The following is a 22,245-nucleotide window of genomic DNA, read 5'->3' on the forward strand; positions in this document are numbered from 1 at the left end:
TTCTCGCCGTCAAAAGAGCACACACACCCTCGCGAGAAAGTTTCTCTGCGCGACCGGTTTGGGAACCTCTGCCCTGTCTGCCGCCCTCGTGCTCACGCCATTAAAACTGTACGTGCGAGCACACGCGTCCGTCTGAAACGCTCCAAAATAATGAATACTTAAACGCGCGAGAGATGTCCCTTCCTCTCTCTCGTTTCTCGTCGCGAAGAACTAACTTTTTATCCGGGGAGGAGAACAAGAGGGGGCACGATCACCAGTCCGAAATCTGTCTGCCAAAAGAATCGACAGGCCGCGTTAATTTAATGAAAAATTCACGATCGAGCGACGATCAGCGACGCGATCCGCGAGGAAGAAGCGGCGAAAAAAAAAAGAAGAAGGAAGAGTGGGGGAGGGGGAAAAAAGAGAGGAGAAAAGCAACGTGTAGAATTAATGACGGCGTTCTACATCCCTTTCGTCGTCTACATCCCTCCACCCTCTTTCTGTGCGAACCCTTCGGCCAGTATTCCGCCGAAGGCGCAACGTATCGGTAGACAAAGGGACCTGTCTCGAATAACGTTAAAACAGTGCAAGCAACCTGGGTGTAGGTAACAATCGGAAAGGAGGAGAGAGCGTCGCGGGTCCTCAGGGGGTGGAAAATACCTACGCACAGCCAGCCTGCCTGTTTCTCGCCTGTCTCGAATCGAAGAGTCGCGTCGGGGGTCGCGATGCTGCCACCCCTCTCCTCGTTTCCCTCTCTCTCTCTCTCACGCACGAGACTCGTCCGTTCTCCCTCTCCGTCCCGCCAATCGAGTTCTACCAGGCTTCCACCCCTCGAAAAAAAAAGAAAGAAAGAAAAAAAACTCGGCTTGCATTTCAGTAAAGAGCCAACCCATCCGCGTGCATGGACAATGGGACGAGACGCCCCGCTAGACGGTCGACAACGCCCTTTCTTTTTTCGACACACGCGTTCGTCTGCGTGAACGTGTGCGTCGCCGACGGGGGAGTGTACAGTGTCTTCTTTTTTTCTCTCTCTCTTTCCCCCCTCCTCGACTCCCTTCCAACGTGAGTTCTCCTCACGTGTGTCTGACTTCCTTTTTAAGAGAGCTACAACGACGTCTCGCCCCCTTCCCCTATTCGCGTGCTTTCCGGCACAGAAAACAATTTTCTGCGCGCCACCCTACCGCGCGGGGGCGGGTGTACTCCCCGCTACTCCCGCCACTACCGTAACTACACAACATCGTCCGTGTAAATTATACACGGAGCCACCGATTTCTGACTTAATGACGCGAGCTGTCGCTCCCCTCCTCCCTCCCCCCCACTCCTCGTTTACTTCTAATTACCGGCAATTAGTCTCCCCTTGGCGTGACGCGGGGATCATCGGGAAATTCGAAGCGATATCGTTCTTTTTCTTCTTCTTTTTTAAAAATCTGGCGATAGGAGAAACGCGCGTTTCGTTTCGCGTCGAGTCATTATTATGAATTATTTATTTATTTATTTATAAGAAGAGATGGAACGAAATCTCTCTCGACGCGTGTCCAATAATTCAGATCGTGATTTCGTGTTTCAGCAAACTGGTACTCGAGTCGATTCTTTGATTCGCGATGAACAAAGGGGAAGAAAAGGGGCGAGAGTGCGACGAGTTCTCGTCCGAAGGAATTGAAATGGAAAATCACGAAGCCGTGCACCGCCGTTATACAAATTATGAGCTCACCGTCCAACAATGGAGGAACGTTACACTCCCTCGCTGCTCTCGAATTTCACGCTCAGCTCGGCTGTTTCTTATTCTTCGCGCCACGTCTCGAGACATTCGAAGGCCTTGCTCGAGCACATTTACCGAGAGTGCCCGTGTACTTCACAGCTTCCGCGTGACGGCGGTGAGCAGCCGCGGAGGGAAGCCTCTGAATTTCTTTTGTTTCCGTGGCGCAACTCCTTCCTTCCCCTCCTTCTTGGAAGGGTGGTGGTTGCTCGTTAAAAAACGAAAGGGGCCCGCTCGTTTGTCCATGCTTTATTTTCATTTCATTCCTTTCCCCCCGTTTTCTCGCGCCCTTCGAAAATAATATGCCACCGTTTACCGACAATATTATGTCTGGATACGCGGACACGTGGGAGGAAGGGGAAATGTTGGGCGGAGGTAAAGAGGTAAACAACGTAACGGACGTCCAGGATTTCACTGTGAAATTTTTCCTTTCCTTCAGTGTCTGCCGACGAAACAAAACTGTCGCTGGGGTTGAGGAGGCAGAGGGCTACCGAGTTCTCTTATCGCCCGTTCCTCCAGCTTTTCCGCTCTGCGAATTTTCGCTGCCAAAACGGCCTTCGATTGAATGAAGTCTGGTCGACTCGCGAGATTATTTTGCGAGAGAGAGAGGATTTCGAATTTCTAACAATGTAATGTTTCGAGATGGCGGTGTTTTGAAATATCTTTGCCTCGATGATTAAACAGGACAAGAATATCGAGATATTTATTATTTTTTAGAAATTGGGAAGTTATGGATTTGGTTTTAATTATCATATTCGAAAAATATTTTCTTATTTATCAAAATAACATTTGATAAAATGAAATTCTCGTTAAGAAAAATTATGAAATACCGCCGTGTTAAAACTGTGAAAAATTATTAAAAATAAAATCTTCCATGTATAAAAAAATGGCGAAAATTAAATATTCAACGAGTAGAATACTTCTATTGCGATTAAACAAAATCACGCGACATTTAATCTCACTCGAGACGTTTCGATATTAATCCATTAAGCTAAGCAAAAAATTTCCGTTCATTATAAATCGAATTCGCTTCTATTCAAAATCCATTGAGCGCGGTAATAATTGCTCCGAAATGAAATCGATATAACGCGAAAGAGACGGTATGAGAACGGTCTCGATAAAGAAAATATCCAAGAGTATGAATGATCGAATGTGGATTCGAAGATCGAGTGGAAGGTCGTATAAGTACGACGAATACCCCATTCATCGGTTTCTTCTCGCAATAGAGCGGGTCTTTTCGCTTTATGAATGGCGCGGTATAAGAGGAGAGGCCGCCATTGTCGACGGGTCCCACAATGTAAAGTAATGAGTTGCTTGATTCAACACAAAAAGAGGGGAAGAGTGGAGAGACGTATCAAGGGTAAATATAATCTCAAAGAACTGTACGCAATCATCCTTCTTTCGAATATAACGATATTACATGCGCGTTCTGTTTGAAGATTACGATTGATTTCGTTATCAACGAATATGGTTCTATCAGCGATTACGTAGCGTGGAAATTAACTCGACATTTTCGTGAGAAGAAGAAGATGGACAAAAGATGATCGATTTCTACGATATATTTAAAAAAATCATGGATGAGGATAAAACTGGGAATGAAGAAAGAAAGAAATGCCTTTGTTCGCTTTCTTGCAAATTAATTCATATCGATGTGAAATTTGAATTTTCTGAAATATCGACATTTAATTCTTACGAGTCTGAAAGTCTTTTAGCAACGCCTTGTTTAATTAATGTGTCAATTATCACATATGATTGTCAGTTTTCACGATTCCTGACCTCGATATCCACTTCCTTAGTTCCGATCTTCTCGATTATAACTTCTAGGATACAAGTACACCCATATTGGATCTCACGATTCCGATATTGTCGGTATAGTTTCCTCTCACGCCCTGGAGAGTTTTCGATATTGAGTGCCACGACATAGATGTCTTCAATTTGGACTTTACACGAACAATGTAGAATCTTGAATACAGTTTCTACAGTATTCCACCATTATTTGTTCTCATAATTTTGACATTACTCGATCCCAATACTGTTCCCAATACTATCCACGTGATTGTTCCCATAATCAATAGGATATTGCCAATCTAAACCGTTAAATACGAAATGATAAATCTTCACAGTAGATAGTTCTATGATATTAGATTTCGAAGATATCAGTATACTCTCTTCCATAAATAATAACAACATTGCACAAATCGGTGGAATACGATTAAATTTAAATCCGTGAAATATTTAATTAAATAAATAAATAATATTATAATTAAAAAAAGAAAAAATAAAAAAAATCCTCCAATCATTATCATCGCTTTTTAACATCAACTTCTTCGATCAATCGTGAAATTGTACCAGGATGTATTAACGATTCCGCCGTTGAAACGCCATTGTTCGCGTGGATCTATCACCGGGGATTTGGTGGTTCTCGGTCAGGGTATCGCTATAATACCCAAGCCACATCGCCCTCGCGTTCGCCTCCTGCTGCCCCTTAACAACAGTTCAATTAGTTCCGACTTAACGGCTCTCAGTTCCGGTGACTCGTGACTGGAATCTTGGACAATTATTCGTTGGGCGGAAACTGTGTAGCACGAATTTTCACCCCTCGGTGTATAAATCTTCCGCGCGCCCGAGGAGTCTTTTCCTCGGACGTGAAATTGTCTCTAGGTAGGCTTCGCCCACCTAGGATGGCTTCGCACCATAATTTTCCTCCTATGATTCACGGTTCGTCGTATCAGCATATTGATCTATTTTATTCTTTATTTTAATCGTCTTTTGTATTTTATACAGGATTTTTGCCAACACAATCACCCTGTGTGATCGTCGCCAATGCCTCGAATAGTTTTTAAACGCCCACAGCGAAATAAATATCGACAATGGCAGCAAGTTACTGCTCTATATTAGTCAGAAATTCTATATTATTATAGGAACTTGAACCCCCTTTCTATAGAGTATTTACTATTTTCGTAATTTGTATTAGTTTCCACACGAATTACGATCGACTTCGAAACTTTGGAGATTTCGAACGAGCAGAGATCGAAAATCGAAGTGGAAGTGAAATGAAGGATCCGGGAGGCGATGGGTAATGTGTTTTGCGGGGGCAGAGGCAGCTTTATACGGAAGTGTCTAGGAAATGAAATACGTTGCGTGCGTAAACGAGCTGTCAGAGCTTCTCTCGAGTAAATAACTAACTTTCTTGGCTCGGCTCTTGGTGCCGTCTTAAACCATCGTCACGAGAGGGGAGGGTAACGTGCTCTCGATGCCCTCTCCCCCCGCTAAGAAAGCTAACTGCGCTGATTACGAAGCGTCTACGACTTTGCTGATTAGAATCGTCGAGCAAAGTTATAATCGGCACGCGATATTTGCACAATCGGATTTACAAACAACGGTAATTACAAACGAGTGAAGAGGGGGCTAGATGGAGATGTAACTAGCCGGGTTCTGTTCTATTCTAACAAGGGAAGGGAAAATTTATATATACGGAAATTGTTATACGAACACGATGTCCGATCCCATTCGAAGGAATTTAGATAATTTCGAAGGAATTCCCTGAAATGCGAATAATTGGATAATATTTAACGGATCGATGAATGGGGATGGCTCGTGTTCGAGGTTAGTTAGAACGGAATAGAATTATCGATCCCGTCGAAAAAGGAATGTTTCTCTGTCAATTTTGATCAAAACGAAAAGTTGATTATGAATTTTCTATCAGGTAATTATCTATATTTATAATGAAATATCTAAAGATAAATTAGATGAGATTCTTTTTTTTTAAATGAAATAAACGATTAGATAATTAAAATAATTCGTACCGTGTTTCACATAATTAAACGCGATTTGATACATTCATTTTCAGGCAAAATAAGATGCAACGTCGTTTTTATGGAGAGAATATTTCTGACAGAATGAGTATTTTATGAAGAAACTCGGAAAAGCGGGAGAAGAGTCAACGATTTTTCTAGTGGCAATAAAGGGACTCTCTGAGTCAAGCAAGACAAAGATTTATGACGAGAACGTGATCTTATTTTGCCCGAGTCTCGGCGAAAATTGTCCATAATGGGGAAAATGAAACGCGAGTGGGAAAGCTTGTTATCGAGCTTAATCAATCGAAATATCGCTCGCTTTGACCAATTCAAATTAACAGCCCCTCCCCTTCAATCCGGATAATGAAGGAGAGACACGTGTCTCACGTTTCATACTTTTAAATGCTTTTCGATGTAAATAGAAAATTCGAGATCGATCGAACTTTTCTAAGTAAAGATTTCGATATAATTTTATTTATTTTTTTTTTCTCCTCATTGGTTATTGTCCACTTGAAAATAATAGATTAAAATAACTTTTGTGTCGTATACGCGAGATGTATCGTAAAATTAAAATATCATTAAGTATTGATAATTAGAAAAATACATAGTGTTGCTTAAAAGAGAAATAAACAGGGATTCTTTGTATATTTTTTCCGAATCAACGTGTCATGGAATACTATTAGAAAATAATATCGAATAATAATCCTTTCTCGTTCTCGATCAATCGATCATCCAAGAATCAATCAATTCCAAACAATCGTTTAGAAATAATTTTTATTTTTATTAAATCATATCAATATATATGTATAGATATTTATCAATATATTCTAATATTTTCGATATTTCCAGGTCTTCAGATTAGAAAAGAGAATCGAACGAGAGATCCAGAACACTGGAGCAGATCAATAAGTGGATATTAACACACTTTGATGAATATGGATTTTAGGATATGGTAATCTCCGGAATGGCGTTCGATTCGATCATATACGTAACGTTGGATTGCCATGACTTAAACGTACAAAAAAGAATAATTAATATCGCGTCCACATTATTATCAAAAGCTTTGTAGAAGCTTCTATTTTTTCCCCTATTGGAGCGGTTTTAATAACTGCTTTTGAGGGTACGCCATGTCCCACGGCTACGGATAAACGTATTTTAATACACTTTTATGTTTCAATATGTGGATAAAGTCGAGGGCAGAGGTTCGCAACCTGTAATTCTTGGTATTCTGAAATGGAGAACTTGTTCTTATCCGATCCTCTAAAATGAGTACAATGTTATGATAGCATTGGGATAACAACTTGCGATTAAACGAACTAATTCTCGAAACGTAATTTTAAAAATTACTTGGAAACACGTTCGAAACAATTCTTCCTTCCATCTTATCAATCTTAGACTCCTCTTTATCTTCTTTGCATCGACGAAATAACTTATCCGTTATTTCGTAATAATCCGAATCCAACGAATATAATAATATTGTTAAACGTTATTTCAAGATGCTCAAGTAAAATAATGGATATCGGTTCAAGACAATTATTCTTCGAATACTTCGTCTCAACAACTTGGAACTTCTTTCCACGACCCGACAAAAACGGATTCTTCCTCTTCGACCCGAAGAGCTTTTATATATCCAAGCTGGCCGGTGGTAATCCATTCCAGGACGCTTGATACCAGGAATCATAAGTTTGAAACCTCTCTTAATTCGTCGCTTTGCTCCCTATCGCGGCCCCCTCCCCTTATTTTCGAACGTCGGGATTACCCGACGGATCCCCAAACTTTGCCCGACTCAATGAAAAGAAATTGTCCGGCGCGCGCGTGGCGAAAGGATTTGTTAATTTAATGATTCCGCCTCGAGTGACGGCGGCAGACGGCGAAAGTTTCCTCGAAGGAATCTCGTGCCAAAAGTTTCGTCGGTCCGGCACCGATAAGAAGCAGCCGAAGCTAAAATTGGATTCATAGTTTACAGAGACCGCGTTTCCTTCGAACTTAACTTTTCCATTTAAAGGTCGCCCCCTCCTTTTCCTTTCACGAGCTAATTCCTTTCTAAAAAAAAAAAAGAAAAACGTCAATCTCCTTCGTCGAGCTTAACTCGATCTCGTCGAATTGCTTAGAGAATTAACCTCTCTCTCTTTCTCTCTTTCGAAAGGGACTTGGCGAGACGTTACGAAATTCGAATGGCGAGGTAGATTCGTGTAATTCACAAATCTGTTTTAATTTTTCGAAAAGGAAAAGAAACTTGAGTAAATAAAAATCGCGATTTTTTGGATGTTGCTCTATTCGTAGAATGAATCTTCAAAAGAAAGAAACATCGACAACTTTGAAAATTTATGGCAGACATTCTTTTACTTTCGATAGAGCGAACGACACTTTTAATTAAAAAAAGAAGAGAAAGGATACTTGATATATAATTAATCTGATCACAATTATCAAATGGAACTGTACTCTAGAAAATTTCGAATTCCATGAGCGTCGCAAATTTTTTAATTTCCCTCGAGCATCCTGAAGTTAATAATTCTACGAAAAATCGCACGAGGAGAAAAAATTCGATCTAAAAAATTTTCCCTATAAATCCCGCCACCAACTAACGTTGGACTAACAGTTCTACCGATCTATAAGCTCCCCTCCACTGTTCCGATACTACTAACTCGTAACACCCTCTGTTGCACATCTGACAGACCAATCAATAACGATGAAAAATTCAGAGGAGATTCCGTTCTCCCTGTCATTACGTTTCACGCATAATATATATTCCAGCAATAAGAATCCACAAAGGAGTTCACCCCTTTTTAAAAGAGGATGAAACGAGCGAGTAATGAAATGACACACGGCACGATGAAGATGAAAGTTGATATCTTCCTGGTGAATATCTGTCTCTTCGAGACAAAAATAAAAAAAAAGAGGAAAGTAGAAGGAGAGGAAGTCGATACGCGATAAGAGATTGGACGTAGATTTAGCAGACGCGAGATTGTAAGCGCACGGTGGAAGGGGAAGGAAGAGAAGGTGGCAGAAGAGTCTATGCGGTGGGGCGCGTTTATGGGGGGTGGAAGACGATGGAGGACGAGGGCCGAGGATGGAAGGGCGGCTTATGGATTCTCCCCCTTCCCTTTGGTCCGAACTTTTGCGCGGTAACCCTCGGTATAAAAGGCTGGATGGTGTCAGGACAGTTAGGTCGTCGACGTGACCCGAGAGTTCGCCTGGAACAACCTCCATTTGTACGGGGAATTACATCCGCGTATATGAAGAAACTCGTATCTTTATATACCGTCGACCCAAGGAAGGAAGTTGGCGAGGGATGGCCTCGAGATAAGCGAGATCAAAGATAAGGGACAAAAAATTGAAGCGATGGATTTAATAAGAGATTTCTTCCGCGAAATTGTTAACAGAGTTAACAATTTTGTGACTGATAATTCAATGATTAATCACGTATGATAATTGTTATTGAATTCAATGTAGATAAAAAGGAACGTCGTGGAACGCGGATTTGATCGGAATGATATGATAGAGAAAAAAAAGAAATGTAAAAAGAAGAGTTGTGAAGTTGTTACCATGCAATGTAGAGATAGATTACGCGAGATTTATCTATATGAAAAATTGTGCACAATAAAGTGCGTATCTGTACAACGCGACAACTTACTAATCGTTCCGGCAAAATTTAAGATGTTTAACGCGTTATATGTGTAGATAAGACATCAATCGCTTTATTTCCAAGATTATAAAAATTTGTGAAATTATTAATTGATTATCAATTGGGCGAAAAGATGGAGACAAGTTGCGATTAGCGCAAAAGATCAATTTGTCTTCAATCCCCAAAACAATGGGAGGAAAAACCGCGTTCGAAACATACGCGGATAAATTAAATAAACACGAACAAACTGGGTTAAAAATTCAATCGGGGAGGTTGCAAAATTTTTTACCCCGAAAATTTTTATCCATTCAAATCAAATATTTTAAAAAACATGCAGTTAGATAGAGATATGTTTTAAAAAAAGAAAATCGATCGCGTATCGCGTTTTATATTGGCCACTAGCTTTTGCTATTTCGATTAAATAATTGTTTAATTTGACATTTTATCGCATCACACTTTTATGTAACCGAACCGCAACACGTGAAAACACGCGTCCCGCGGTATTTTTGTCGTCACGCTGATTTTATATAAACGAGATTGCGCGATCTCTTTCCCGTTTCAAATAGAGGAAGCCTTTGAAAAATATTTTAAACGCTCGAGTTTTTAAAATACAATCGCACGAGAGTTGTGAGAGTAAAAATCCTTAAAAACAAGCGAGGCTGTGAAATATTATAATATCCAAACTAACAATGAATCTCGAATTATTGATAAGCGGTGTTTAACGTAGTGTTATATTAAAGTATGCAGAGCCAGCTTGACGCGCAATATCGTCGAAATAATTCAAAACGGTACGGTGGAAAATGATGTCCATAATCAGAGAATAGAGCGATCCGCCGGCGTTACGTAGGATTGATCACTTGCAGCGTGATATTGCGCGCTTATTTAGCATCCATCACCATTTGTTTTCTTTCGGTATAATTCAACAAACTGCCGTGTAGCTTGATAATAGTTACCAAATCGATGCACGTTATGCACGTTATCGTCCATTTGCACGAATGCCTGTTAACGCAGATTCTATTAGTTTGGCAGCTGGAAATTGTCCCCCATTACCGATCCTGCAAACGTTTTATTGTTAAATTTATTCAAGAATAATATAATACAAATTCTCATCCATGAAACGCACGCGTTTGAGAAAGAAAATACGTCGACGTTTATAGAAATTTTTGAAGGAATATCTGAAAAATGATGTGTAAACAAAACAAAAAAGCATCGTTTGATTATTACATCGATTACAACATTATTGAAAAGTTCTATCTCCCTATTTACCCAAGATTCTCGCATTTCGAAGGAACACAACCCTTCCACCGGTTTCGAATGGGAAAAAAATACGTACATCCCCTCTATCGAAGTTCAACAGGCTCGAAAAACGTCGATGTGTATACGGTTTGATCGATGGTCACGAGGATTGATCCAAGGTGGCCACGTGATGTATAAAAGGACGGATAAAAAGAGAATTGCCTACGCGGCTTCCTGAACCGGGCTTAACCCTTACAACCCTTGTATCCAGCGTGATTTTTAACGACCGCCGTTGTACGGCGACCTTTGTCTTCCCGCGCGAAAGTGGCGGTGAAAATATAAACGATTTATGAACGAGAAAGAGGGAAATATTGTAAAAAACGGGCGAGAGAGATCTGCACGGATATATAAAACATTTATTTGCATGGACAATACGTATGGCAAACAAACACGAGCCTTCGATAAACTTGGTTGCGCGTTATCCGGCCATCGAGCATATAACTATGGCTGCTGTCCATCACGGTTGACAGCATTATTCGCTCGTCTCCCGATACAACCGATATCGCTTCCATCTTTCGCGCCGCAATCGTCACCACCCATTGTTAATTATCAATCTATCATCGATCGTGCGAGACTCGAAGAATACCCGGAGGGGGGAATCGAACGACTGAGAGCTGTGGATAGTTTTGGTGGTGGTGTAAAAGGTGGCGAGAATGACGGAGAGGTAAACAAAAGGGGAGAGGAGCGTGGAGGGGGTGGTTGGTCGAGTGACGAGGAAAACTTCCATCGATTCGAATTCGGGAAAAGGAAAAGAAAGAAAGGGAAAAAAAGGAGATCAAAAAATAGAATCGGATAAACGCAATAAGAAGGATCGAGCGTGGAAATAAAATCTCCAACCCCGGTCCAATTTTCCATTGTGAGCCCTTCAGAGCTCACCAACCAGCACATGGCGTTGACATACGCTCGTAAACAATATCGGCTCCCGTCGCCGCCCCCATTCATCTTTCCAAACACAATTAGATCCTTTTCGGCCCGGTCAAAAACTTCGATCTTCATATATGAAGTGATATATGAAGCCTTTGTTGCGTGTGCCGGCATTAACCGTCTAATATACCGTTCGATATTGTTTCGTGGTGTTGAAATATAGGGCGAAGGGAAAGAAAGAAAGAAAGAAAGGGTAGAAGAGTTCCTTTATATTTCTTCGTAAAATTCCTCTAATGTCGAATTGAAAATCTTTAAGAGTTTCGTAGATCACCACGATCATTGTCCATCTACTTTTACTTTTATTTTCCAGAAGAAAAAAAGAAACATATTCATGATACTAAAATATTTGTCTTGAGACATCTGTGGCTACGAACCCCTAAAATGCATCTTGAAAGTTGACCTACATCCCCCTAAGATGTTTGTAAGTCGACCAAGATTTATCCAAGATATTTCCACGACGACACAGATCTGGAAACGCCATTATTTTACAGTATCAATCATAGAGAGCAATAAACGGGTCCAGGAAGATGGGGATCTGTACAGGTTGCTAAGATACAGAGGCGGTTAATGGCACTATTACGTCTAGGCTGGCCAAACTCGAACGAAGCGGGGGCCCCCAAGGGGGCGGGCTATAGAAGGGTGGCAAAAGGGGTGGATGATGTCGTCGCAACGTGCTACCAGCTGTGACTTATGACGTATCACGGCGAACGAACAACGTGCACCCCGTTGCTCCGCTTCAAAACTGAGCCTCGCGCGTTCAATAAGCCATGATTTATCGAGATAAGCATTACGCGAAGCCTTTAAAACCTTTTTGCCGTGATAATGCGCCTATCAAACGGTACGAAACGTCGCGATAAAGTTGCGAACAGAGAAAATTATCCGAAACACAACCATGTCTTGTTGGATCTTGTACAACGAGTTCTGGATTTCAATTGTATTCGATTGTATTTATCCTCTCGTGTCTCGTCGAAATGGCTACCATTATATTCCTCGAATTTATGGCGAATCTTGCTCGATCTTGGAATAGATCAAAGAGAAATTATTTCATCCAGACTGAAATTATACATTTATGGACGAACAACGAAATATTGATCGTATTAATTAAATGAAAAGTTTCCCAGAAAGTTTCGATTTTTTGAGGCGACCCCATTGTTTCCATGTTCGTTATAGGAATACCTCGTGCAACGAGAGATTAATTCAAGGTGTGTCGCGAGTAGTTCGAGAAATTAGTTTCTAAATCAACTTCATTTTCGATCGAACGCGATAAATTCTAATGGGACACGATGAACGATAGGATTACATGAATCTGGTCAACGAGATTTTGGACTTCGAAGAATTCGTCGCGCAAATGTTAATGCACATACTTTAATTATGAGATGTATGTATATATATGAGAGGGTTGAGAAACGTTGTGACGATTAAGCATCCAGTATTTCATTATTACGATCCTAATGCGAAGAAACGTAGCGAGTTATACGAGTTGCATTACGTGAATATCATGCGATGAACTATGATAATAGGCAAGATTAATTATCATCCACTGCCCCTTTATGGTGAAATAAATGTCACGTGTGCGCATTTGATCAAATGATATTAATTTTCAAAAACGAGGGAATACATTTAATTCTAAAGAGAAACAAGTCGATAAATATTTCATAATTTAGACGACCGATCTAAATGTAAAAGGATTCATCTCGATCGTGGAGGAAATCTCTTTGACAAGTCACGAAGTTTGAAGTTGGAATGAAGTTGAGATTAAATATTCGTGAAATGCTAATGCAACGTTATTTATTTTTAATGATATTTTTTATGCAACTTTCCTATACTTTTGTGATAATTCCAAAAATTTTTTATTTAAAAGGATCATGTATTTAAATGATGCACACGTTGTATCGAAAATGGATATATTGGATGATAGAATAAAATTTGGACGACTAATTCAGATCACTAAAAGATGCAGATTTCATATGCAAAATCACATTCGCCATAAAATTAAATTTCGAAATACGATCGACGTAGCTTTAAATCGTTTAATTTTTGAAAGAAGATAAAATAAATTACTGAACAAAAGTCGTCTATAAAGAAAAACCCTCGAAATTTTGAAATTTTAAAAAATTATCTGCAAGCAGCATCGTGAAAAATTTATCGATCGAATAAATCAGCTTAAATAATACGAGGAAAGAATTACTCGGAACTAGTAAATTGCGAAAAAGAATTTTCTCCCTATATTTCGTTCCATCCTAATAGGCATACACGTTCAAGACGGATAGCCTTGCACAGAGTAGTCGAGAGACATTTTCATTACGCCATATCATCTGGCGGCGCTCCCTGATCCGATTATACCAGTTCTCGCAGACGAATCGAATCACGAACAGAAATAAATTCGAGCGATCGTTACGATCGTCTTTGCGAAGAAGCGGGCGAAGAACGATGAAATGAAAAAAAGAAAGAGAAAAAATAAAAAAAAAAAAACGGCAGCGAATATTATCGGCAGATTAAATCGCCGTTCATTTGCACGTCTGCTACTTGAAAAGTAATTACCTCGTTGTCATCGACAGACCACCATTGAGCCACGGGGAGGCTCAACAGCTGCGAGGGTGAACCTCTTCATTATTTTCCAATACCTCTGCACTCGAGCCCGTTATCTCCGTGGACATAAGTGGCGGCTTTATGTACGGACGAATGGGTAAGAGTTTCGAGAAATTAGCCGGACAATTATCTATTATATTCCCGTGAAGCTGAGACTCCATTCACCCACGACTCCTCAACTTCGACGTCTCTATCGTGTGATTATCAAAATAAGTTTTTGGGATAACGTATCGTTTATAGGTTTAACATCAGAATTGGACGAATTTTGTTCGACGAATGGATCATCTCAGGACGCCTTAATTTTAGATCAAAATCAAAGTCCTAATCCTTTAGTTTAACCTAAGTTGATCTTTGATAATTTTTAAAATAGTAAGTTTTTATCGAAATTAATCAAAGTTCGATAAATTCAATATATACTTTGTCATAATTACAATTAAAAATTTATTTTTATTAATTTTTGATGTTTGGATTCTTCCTATTTATTAGAGGATTATTCGTTTATCTAATCTTTTCAGAAACCTCAATTTTAAATTAACTAGTTAATCCGTGCATTTCGTCGTTAAATATCCCCAAACAAACCCACAACAACTTTTACCGAATAATTCTAAGCATGATTATGAAGAAGGCGATATTACGAGAAACATACACCCAATGGAATTTTAATATAAACCTACCGGTAACACGGGTATAAACTATAACTTGGGATTATCATCCGACCCGTTAATTCGAAAATATGGGGCGAACGGATGGAGGGGATACGAGCTCCTTCGTACGAGCTCCTCTCGTTTTTCGCCTACGCTCGCAATAATCCCTCAGCAGGGATTATACGCGATACGTCCGTGTAAATCGCAACGTTTCTACTGTTCCCAAACGGCTCGTACCTTACTTACTCGCCATCCTTCGTCTTCTCGTTGCGTTTTATCCCGCTCCCTCTCGCTTCTTTACCCAGCCCTAGTGTCCCTTCCCTCTCTCTCCATCTCCCTTTGCCCTTCCTCTTATTTAGCAAAGCTCGTCGAGCTTTCTCCCGTTGCTGAGTAAACGCTTCAAACATGCACACTTTGAAGTCGCTTGCCGGTTAAATAGCCCAACGGCCAAAGCGGCCGCGCGCACACCACCATGTTTTGATTCGAAACACCCTCGAACTGTATTTAGAAGTGATTGCGTGTTTGAGCGCCTCAGATTGCCGACTTCCCGATTATTATTACCACGTTTAAATAGAACACCAATACGCGTGGGAGGTGTAGGAAGTGAAAGGGTAAACGTGACCTATCGACTTAGTGTTGCTATTACTCAACTACTGGAACGAAATAATGCAATTTCAAGAGAATTGAGAGAGAATTGTTACAATGTCGATTGGGTTTTCAAATGCAATGTAAAAAATACTGGACACTTTCTTTCGTCTTTATTTTCGTCGAAATTAATATATAGCAGAGAGAGAGAAATATTAAATGAAATTGATTTGTTGAAGAGAGAGGTAATGCAATTTAGAAAATGGTATTGAATTTAAAAGAAGGAGAAAGAATTGAAAAATCAAGAATAGTGTTATTTTTTCGTAATCTATGAATAGAAGAATGTTGAGATGAAAATGATGATTAAGAAGAAAAAGAAATCTCTATCGAATCGAATATAGTTAAGTAACTAATGCAGCGGATAGAAGGGTGAACTGGTTTTCGTGCAATCACCAAAGTTAAGCTACAGTGAGCATGGTTTAGTTTACGTGCTATAGAATTACATGGGTGACTATTTGGAAACTCTGTGTACCATTTAGTGGGCGGATCGAGATCCACCGTAAACTGTATTCTCGACTAAAACATCAAAGATAATTGATATCGATTTATTCAACGTAGGAGGAAAATATGTTTCGAACGGTAGAAGTTTCACGAAAACGTAAAGATTGCTAAAAAAGATATCGAAAACTTGGATAAATTTTAAAATGGACTAATCTCCTCTATTTCGAATCGTGCATAAATTTTAAATAAGAAAAGGTAATAATTTTTTGCGATAATAATTCATAGATATAGATCAATTTTTAAATATCTTGAGAAAATCTCAAGATACCCTATAAATAAACATATAAAACTTCATCAAATTTCATCATTCAATTGTGAAAAATAATTATCGTTAACGAAGAGCAATAAAATATTAATCCATACACTTAACGATATAACGAATGATGAATTGTTATATACAAACAATTTCGCGAAACATCAAATGATCTATCGATCTGATAATATAAAATAATATTTACCTTTTTTAATTGCACGAGTTTCTAATTTAATTCGATAAAAATATCATTTATTTTTGCGAATGATTGTACATTGTACAATCATACGTACAAGAGATTAAATCATTTCCATAACACATTTTTCGAAATCCTCGTTATACATCAATATACTGCGAAGATAATGAAGTGCATCGTGAGATAACATGGAATGACGATGATGCATCCCACTATTGCATTCGAATGCAATCACTAGCCCTTTATGCGTCCACTGATGCGATTAGATGAGGAGGAATAAAGTTGTTTTGCATATTTCAATTGCGAGGGGCGAACCTCTTTGTGGGGAAGTTTATCGTGTAACCGCAGAACGAGATGGCATTGCGAGTTTTATGAACACTGAAATTTCAGCATTCGTGCTCAAAGTACAATTGTATTTCGAGATAGGTGCGTATTCCGAAATAAGTAAACATAAAGGACATTTAGATTATTGAATTGTATTAATTATTCACATCCTGTATAACTGAAATTGCGTTATAATTAATTTATAATTCAGATATCATTTAATTGATATTCGCAGTAAACAATCATTTCCATTTACTGCGTGTAAATGAATTTGTTATTAAATAATACGGTGTAGAAAATTCAGCATTTCCGGTAACTGATTTGTTTGACAGATAAATTTATCTTACTCTTGACCATTGTAACTACATCATAAGTACAGAAAAATTTGTGTACAAATTGCAGGAAAATTTCTTTTGTGGATAAAAGAAATATTAAAAAGAGGTGCTCGAAGATCACCTTTCTGTTCAATGAAACAGGCTGTATTAACCCTTTTCTGCCATATTATCACTTGACCTCGTTTGGTGGTGCAGAGAAGAAAATCAATGACGCTGAAAACAGATAATTTTCGTTCTTCCGTTTAAAATGGGAGTTGGAGCGCGTTCAACGCCATTTAATTCGTATTTATTACGATTTATCGAGCATATTTTCTTCTTGTGTATTTATCACTCGTCTGTCTATATAATCGCGAGTAAAAAATTTTTTCGTTTGATTCATTCGTCTTTTATTATAACCCATTGAAGCGTGATTGCAACGAAAGTTGTATGTATTTGATATGAAAGTTATACATATGTATATATATAATGAATTAAATAATTCAAAACTTGTATTTCCAATATTTCAATGCATAAAGTATCCAAATGTTTCTCGTGGAAAATGTTATCAGAGTATAAACACAGGTGCTAATAAATATTTTAAACATCATTAAAATGTGAAACAGTCCTGGAGGAGATGCAATTTATTAAAAACTTTTTCTTTATTATATATATATTATGCATGAATCGAAATTATCATGAATTTGCGAAGATTATGAAATTTATTTTCGAAAGATAATTATATTTAACAAAATAACTTACATCCTCGAATTCGGTAGCGCGTGTACACGTATAATAACTACAGTATAATCAATACGATGAGAAACAAAGTTCCGCTAAGAGCATTAAATATCCAATCGCCAACTTCTAAAATCTGTTTCCACTTGATCGAATTAGTTGTCTCGTTACGTGCAAATGTAATTTCCCTGGCCGAAGTTTCGCACGATACAGTGAAATGAAAAGTCGGATACTTATTTTTACTTTACTGCAAAATAACAAACTGATTGTAATTTAATACTATGCGAAACAATTATTATTATTTAAATATTCGCAGAATATATAATTTGCGATGAGAACGAAATATGAAACAAAGATAATAATAGGAAATATTACTCGTTCAATTAAATTAAAATATTTGCAGCAAGAATCATGAATTTATTACAAATTTCTAAGATGCACAGACATACATGCAATACATAAAAGCATTGCAAATATTATCCTATCTAACATTGTTTTTAGCTTTTTGTACAGATTATCGCTTATAACTTTTATATAAATTTAAAAATCCCTGTGAAAAGATATATCCACGGTTCCTCGAATTTATTTTCACTAACAAGAACATCATTAAAAAAAAAGCGTTATAAATAATTTCAATAAATCTATATCCTCGCAAAAAGCCTTAAAGAAGAGCTCACATCTTTCCCCGAGACATGATCGCCAGAATTTGTAGAAACGAATACGCGAAAAGTTGGCCTTTTCTCGATCTGAGGAAGACACGAAAAGCAATTTGAAACGAGATCGAAACGAAGCCTTGATTACCAGCTTGACTAACGAGACTTCGTCCTTACTGGGAACGGTTCGTTCGTTCGTACCTACCATCTCCAGAGAATCGATTTAGCAAGGCAATGCTGCTCCGCCGATTCTTCGACAACGAGAGATCGATTTCGCGTTAGAAAATCGATTTCACATTTATCCAGAATAATCGAATTCTATACCGAGATCCCAAAATTAATAGCTTCTTTGTTTTTTTTTCTAGGAACAATTTTCTCCGGCGTGAAAACTTTTATCTTCCGTTTGACAGAAACTTCTTGCAATTGTGACATTAAAAAAAAAAATATGGAACAATCATACCAAGTCTCGAGGAAGGTTCCATATTGGGATAATCGAAAAATAAAATCGAATGTACGATTGTATTGTTGTTTATTGCCATCAGTTGTTGGGGTCGATTACACATTGTCCATAATGTCTCAAGATAATCCAGAGTTGAAATGTTTCCGGCCACTTGCAAGATGATCTCGCTTCTATTCTTTGACGATGAATGCTACTTTTCTTCTGATCGATTTGATTCTTCGACCCTTTGTTCGCGTAAAAAAATTTTAAAATAGATGTTCATTAAGAGTTTCTAAAAAATTGTCAACAAAAAAATAACTTTATTGCTGTTATAAACCAAATATTATTTTTGAAATATTGGTAAAAAGTGGTTTCCAACAGTTCTCTTGATTGGCAATTAACTGGCATCAGAAAATCCATGATTTCTTGAGCATCAACCATCATCTTGAAAAAAATCAAAAAAAAAAAAAAAGGAAAAAAGAAAGAAAGAGAAAATTAAAAAATAAAAATTAAAAAAAAATAAATAAAGGAAATACGGAGAAGTTAATAACAAACCCCATTGTCGACTTTCGTGTAATCGGCGAAGCGGAAATTCGTTTCGAGAATTCGACGGCGAGGTTATCGATACCAATCGATACGTTTCCACCACCCAGCCACGAGGAGAGAACAACTCGAGAGGAGAAACACTTGAAGATTTTCAAACGAATTCGCCCGACTCCCGTAACTCACTTACGAAGTCCAGGGTTCGATTAAACGAAATATCAAGGAACGTTTGCACGAGTATGCGTTTGAGTTACGGAATTGGGGAAAAATTCCCCTTCCCTATTAGAAAACTAACGAATATGATTCCCCCCTCCTCCTCGAATAGAGTTTCCTCCGCTCTATGAAAAGTTTCGTTCGACTCTTAATTGAATTCGTTTCACGGATTCGTATAAATATTGTTCCCCCGATCTCGAACACGAGAAATATTTTCATACCTCGGATGGTTATTCGCATATCTCGTGGCCACGTTTTTTTCTTTCTCGAAATGACACGTTCTCGTTAAACGTTGTTACAAAAACCACAGGAGAAAGAGAGAGAGAAAGAGAGATTTCCGGTTTGACGAGGGAGGGGAAAAAGTTTGTAACTTTTTGTCGTTAGTTGGCTCGTACGCGCCATCGTAATGTACATTGATATTGCATGTATAATGCAACGTGCATGGCAGGTGTGTGTATCGATTACTTCGAACACTCGGCCCCCGCGATATTGAAGTAAAAGGATTATGCATATCAATGGCGCCAATATTCGGTTAGCCGGGTATTCTGACCTATGCGCGGGTCCGAATTCATGGACGAATCGGAAAGGGCTGTGAAAGGTACAAAATAGAGCAAAATTTCGGATTCTCTGATTATACGATGAACGGTTTGAAAACGAGATCCACTATTTCGACTATATTCGAATATGGTATATGCGTTATCGTAATGCGTTTTGTAGCCGACTTGTTACGCTCAATACTGTGAATCATGGGTAGCACCATTGATACGTTCTACTACTTGCAGTTAAATATTTTGATTATGGATGCAATATTATTCTTAGAATCTTGTAAAAAATTAATTACTAATTCTCTGATTATATAATTTATAAAAAAATGAAAAGATTTTTTTGAACGCGTATATATTACTACTAATCAGTTATTACCAAGAATAACAGAAGGGCACGCAACTTTTTCTTAAGAAAATCTCTCAGATAATTCTTAATAATATTATAATTCCTAATATTCCAAATCTGCAACATTGTAGAAAATTGTAAACTGTTAATCTCCTTCTCAAAAAAAGGAAATCACTAGACTATCTGAATGCAAATTAGAAAAAAAAAAGAAAAAAAAGAGAGGAGGTAGGAAAGGGTGGAAGAAGAATAAGAGAAAATACACGAAGCAAAACAGTGATTAAATAGCGAATGGAGGGAACAGAGGGAGCCCCGTTTAAAGGATGTTGCGCCGAATAATGGAAAGTCTGTCGACGTTAAAGCGATCGACGGAATAAATAACTGATGGTGAACGTACAAAGCGGGTTGCTGCGCGACTTCACATGTCCTGTGTAAAGGTATACGCGGTCGCGCAAGGACGCGAGGCTAAAAGGTAGTCACCGTCGGGATATATTCTTCTTTCCCCTCCCCCAACTTTTCGTATTCCATTCTCGGCGCAGGTTGTATGAAAAGGTTCGATGCACGGGATGGTGGGGCCATTTAATACATAGGTACATATGTCAAGCAATAAGCGAAGTAGATACACTGAAATCTCATATTCGCCCCGGAGCATCTCCACCCTTTCCGTTACTAGAAAGGATATCATTTCAATAGATGCTACTCGCCGCTCTGTTCACTCCCTGACAATCTCGTCCACGAATATCGCCCCGTTACTACGTAAAATCAAACGAGAAACCTAGGCCACGTTTTATATTCCAGGCCCATGTTGATGAATCATCCCTCTCCTTTTGTTATAGGTATAGGTATAATATTGTCCGATAATATTCATTGGAATTTCATAGGATCGTTGATCATGGGAATTTTAAATGGGTGGATTATCGAGCGGTAAAAGAAAATGTAAATAATTTATCGAGAAAAAAAGAAATGCACCAAAAAATATTAAACTCTTCTTATAAATATATATAAAAAATGCAATAACATATAATTTAATATCTTCATATAAATAACGTGAGTTTTAAATAATCGTTTCGTATATAAAATAAGAAATAATATGATGTATAAATATATTAATACGATATATTATAGAAAAATGACATAATGAGATAAAAATAAATCTTTTTTATTTCTTAGCTCCGGTTAATGTTTCCAATATGATTAAATGCTAGAAAATTTTGAAGGAATAAATAATTAAAATCTAATTTCAGAGTCGCGAGAGTTTATGAAATTATTTATACAAATAGCCCCATAAATATGTGCATAACTTGTAACATAATCATGTAATACAAAGATAAAATAATGCATATGAAACGATTTAAAAGAATGCCACGCTTATTCATTTCACGTGAAATAAATATTCAAAGGAACACTTTCCTTTTCATCATCCGCTCACAAAAGAATCTCAGTCTGTTCCAGTTTTCAAAATCGCTCTTCACTAAAATCTAATCCACTCTGTCCGTAAGCGATGGAGATTCGAGATACAAAGATACAAAAGAAGAATGCAGAAATGAAAAAGACAAAAGGAAAGAAAAATGAAAAAAACGGTACACATCGGAGAAGTAAACCAGAAGAGACTAATTCTGGTGGAAAAAAGTGAGAAATGCAAACGTGTCGCCGTAGGCGCACTGCGACAATCTTGAGTAAACACGCTGGTTATAGATAAAAGCTTTCAGTTTCCCGGATGTTTTTAAATATGGGTTAGTCTCAAGCACACGTCACAGGAATAAAAGGCAAGAGACACGTCGTCCTTGTTATATTCGTGAATATATTGCTCGAGACAGATCAGACATGAAAGATCACGTGTCTGGGAAAATTAGATTTTCCGAAAATAAATTACTGTTTTCAGTATGAAACTTTATATTTATTATTTCTATTTATTATATCTATTTAAGTCA

At 38.2% G+C, this 22,245-nt stretch overlaps 1 protein-coding gene across 2 annotated transcripts in view; it reads right to left on the bottom strand.

Annotated features, from left to right (window-relative positions):
- LOC107998319 (semaphorin-2A) overlaps window positions 1-22,245 on the bottom strand; it is a 515,475-nt gene that overhangs the window by 376,232 nt on the left and 116,998 nt on the right. The window lies entirely within an intron of this gene.

This window comes from Apis cerana, linkage group LG6, assembly GCF_029169275.1.
Source record: "Apis cerana isolate GH-2021 linkage group LG6, AcerK_1.0, whole genome shotgun sequence".
NCBI classification, from domain to species: domain Eukaryota; kingdom Metazoa; phylum Arthropoda; class Insecta; order Hymenoptera; family Apidae; genus Apis; species Apis cerana.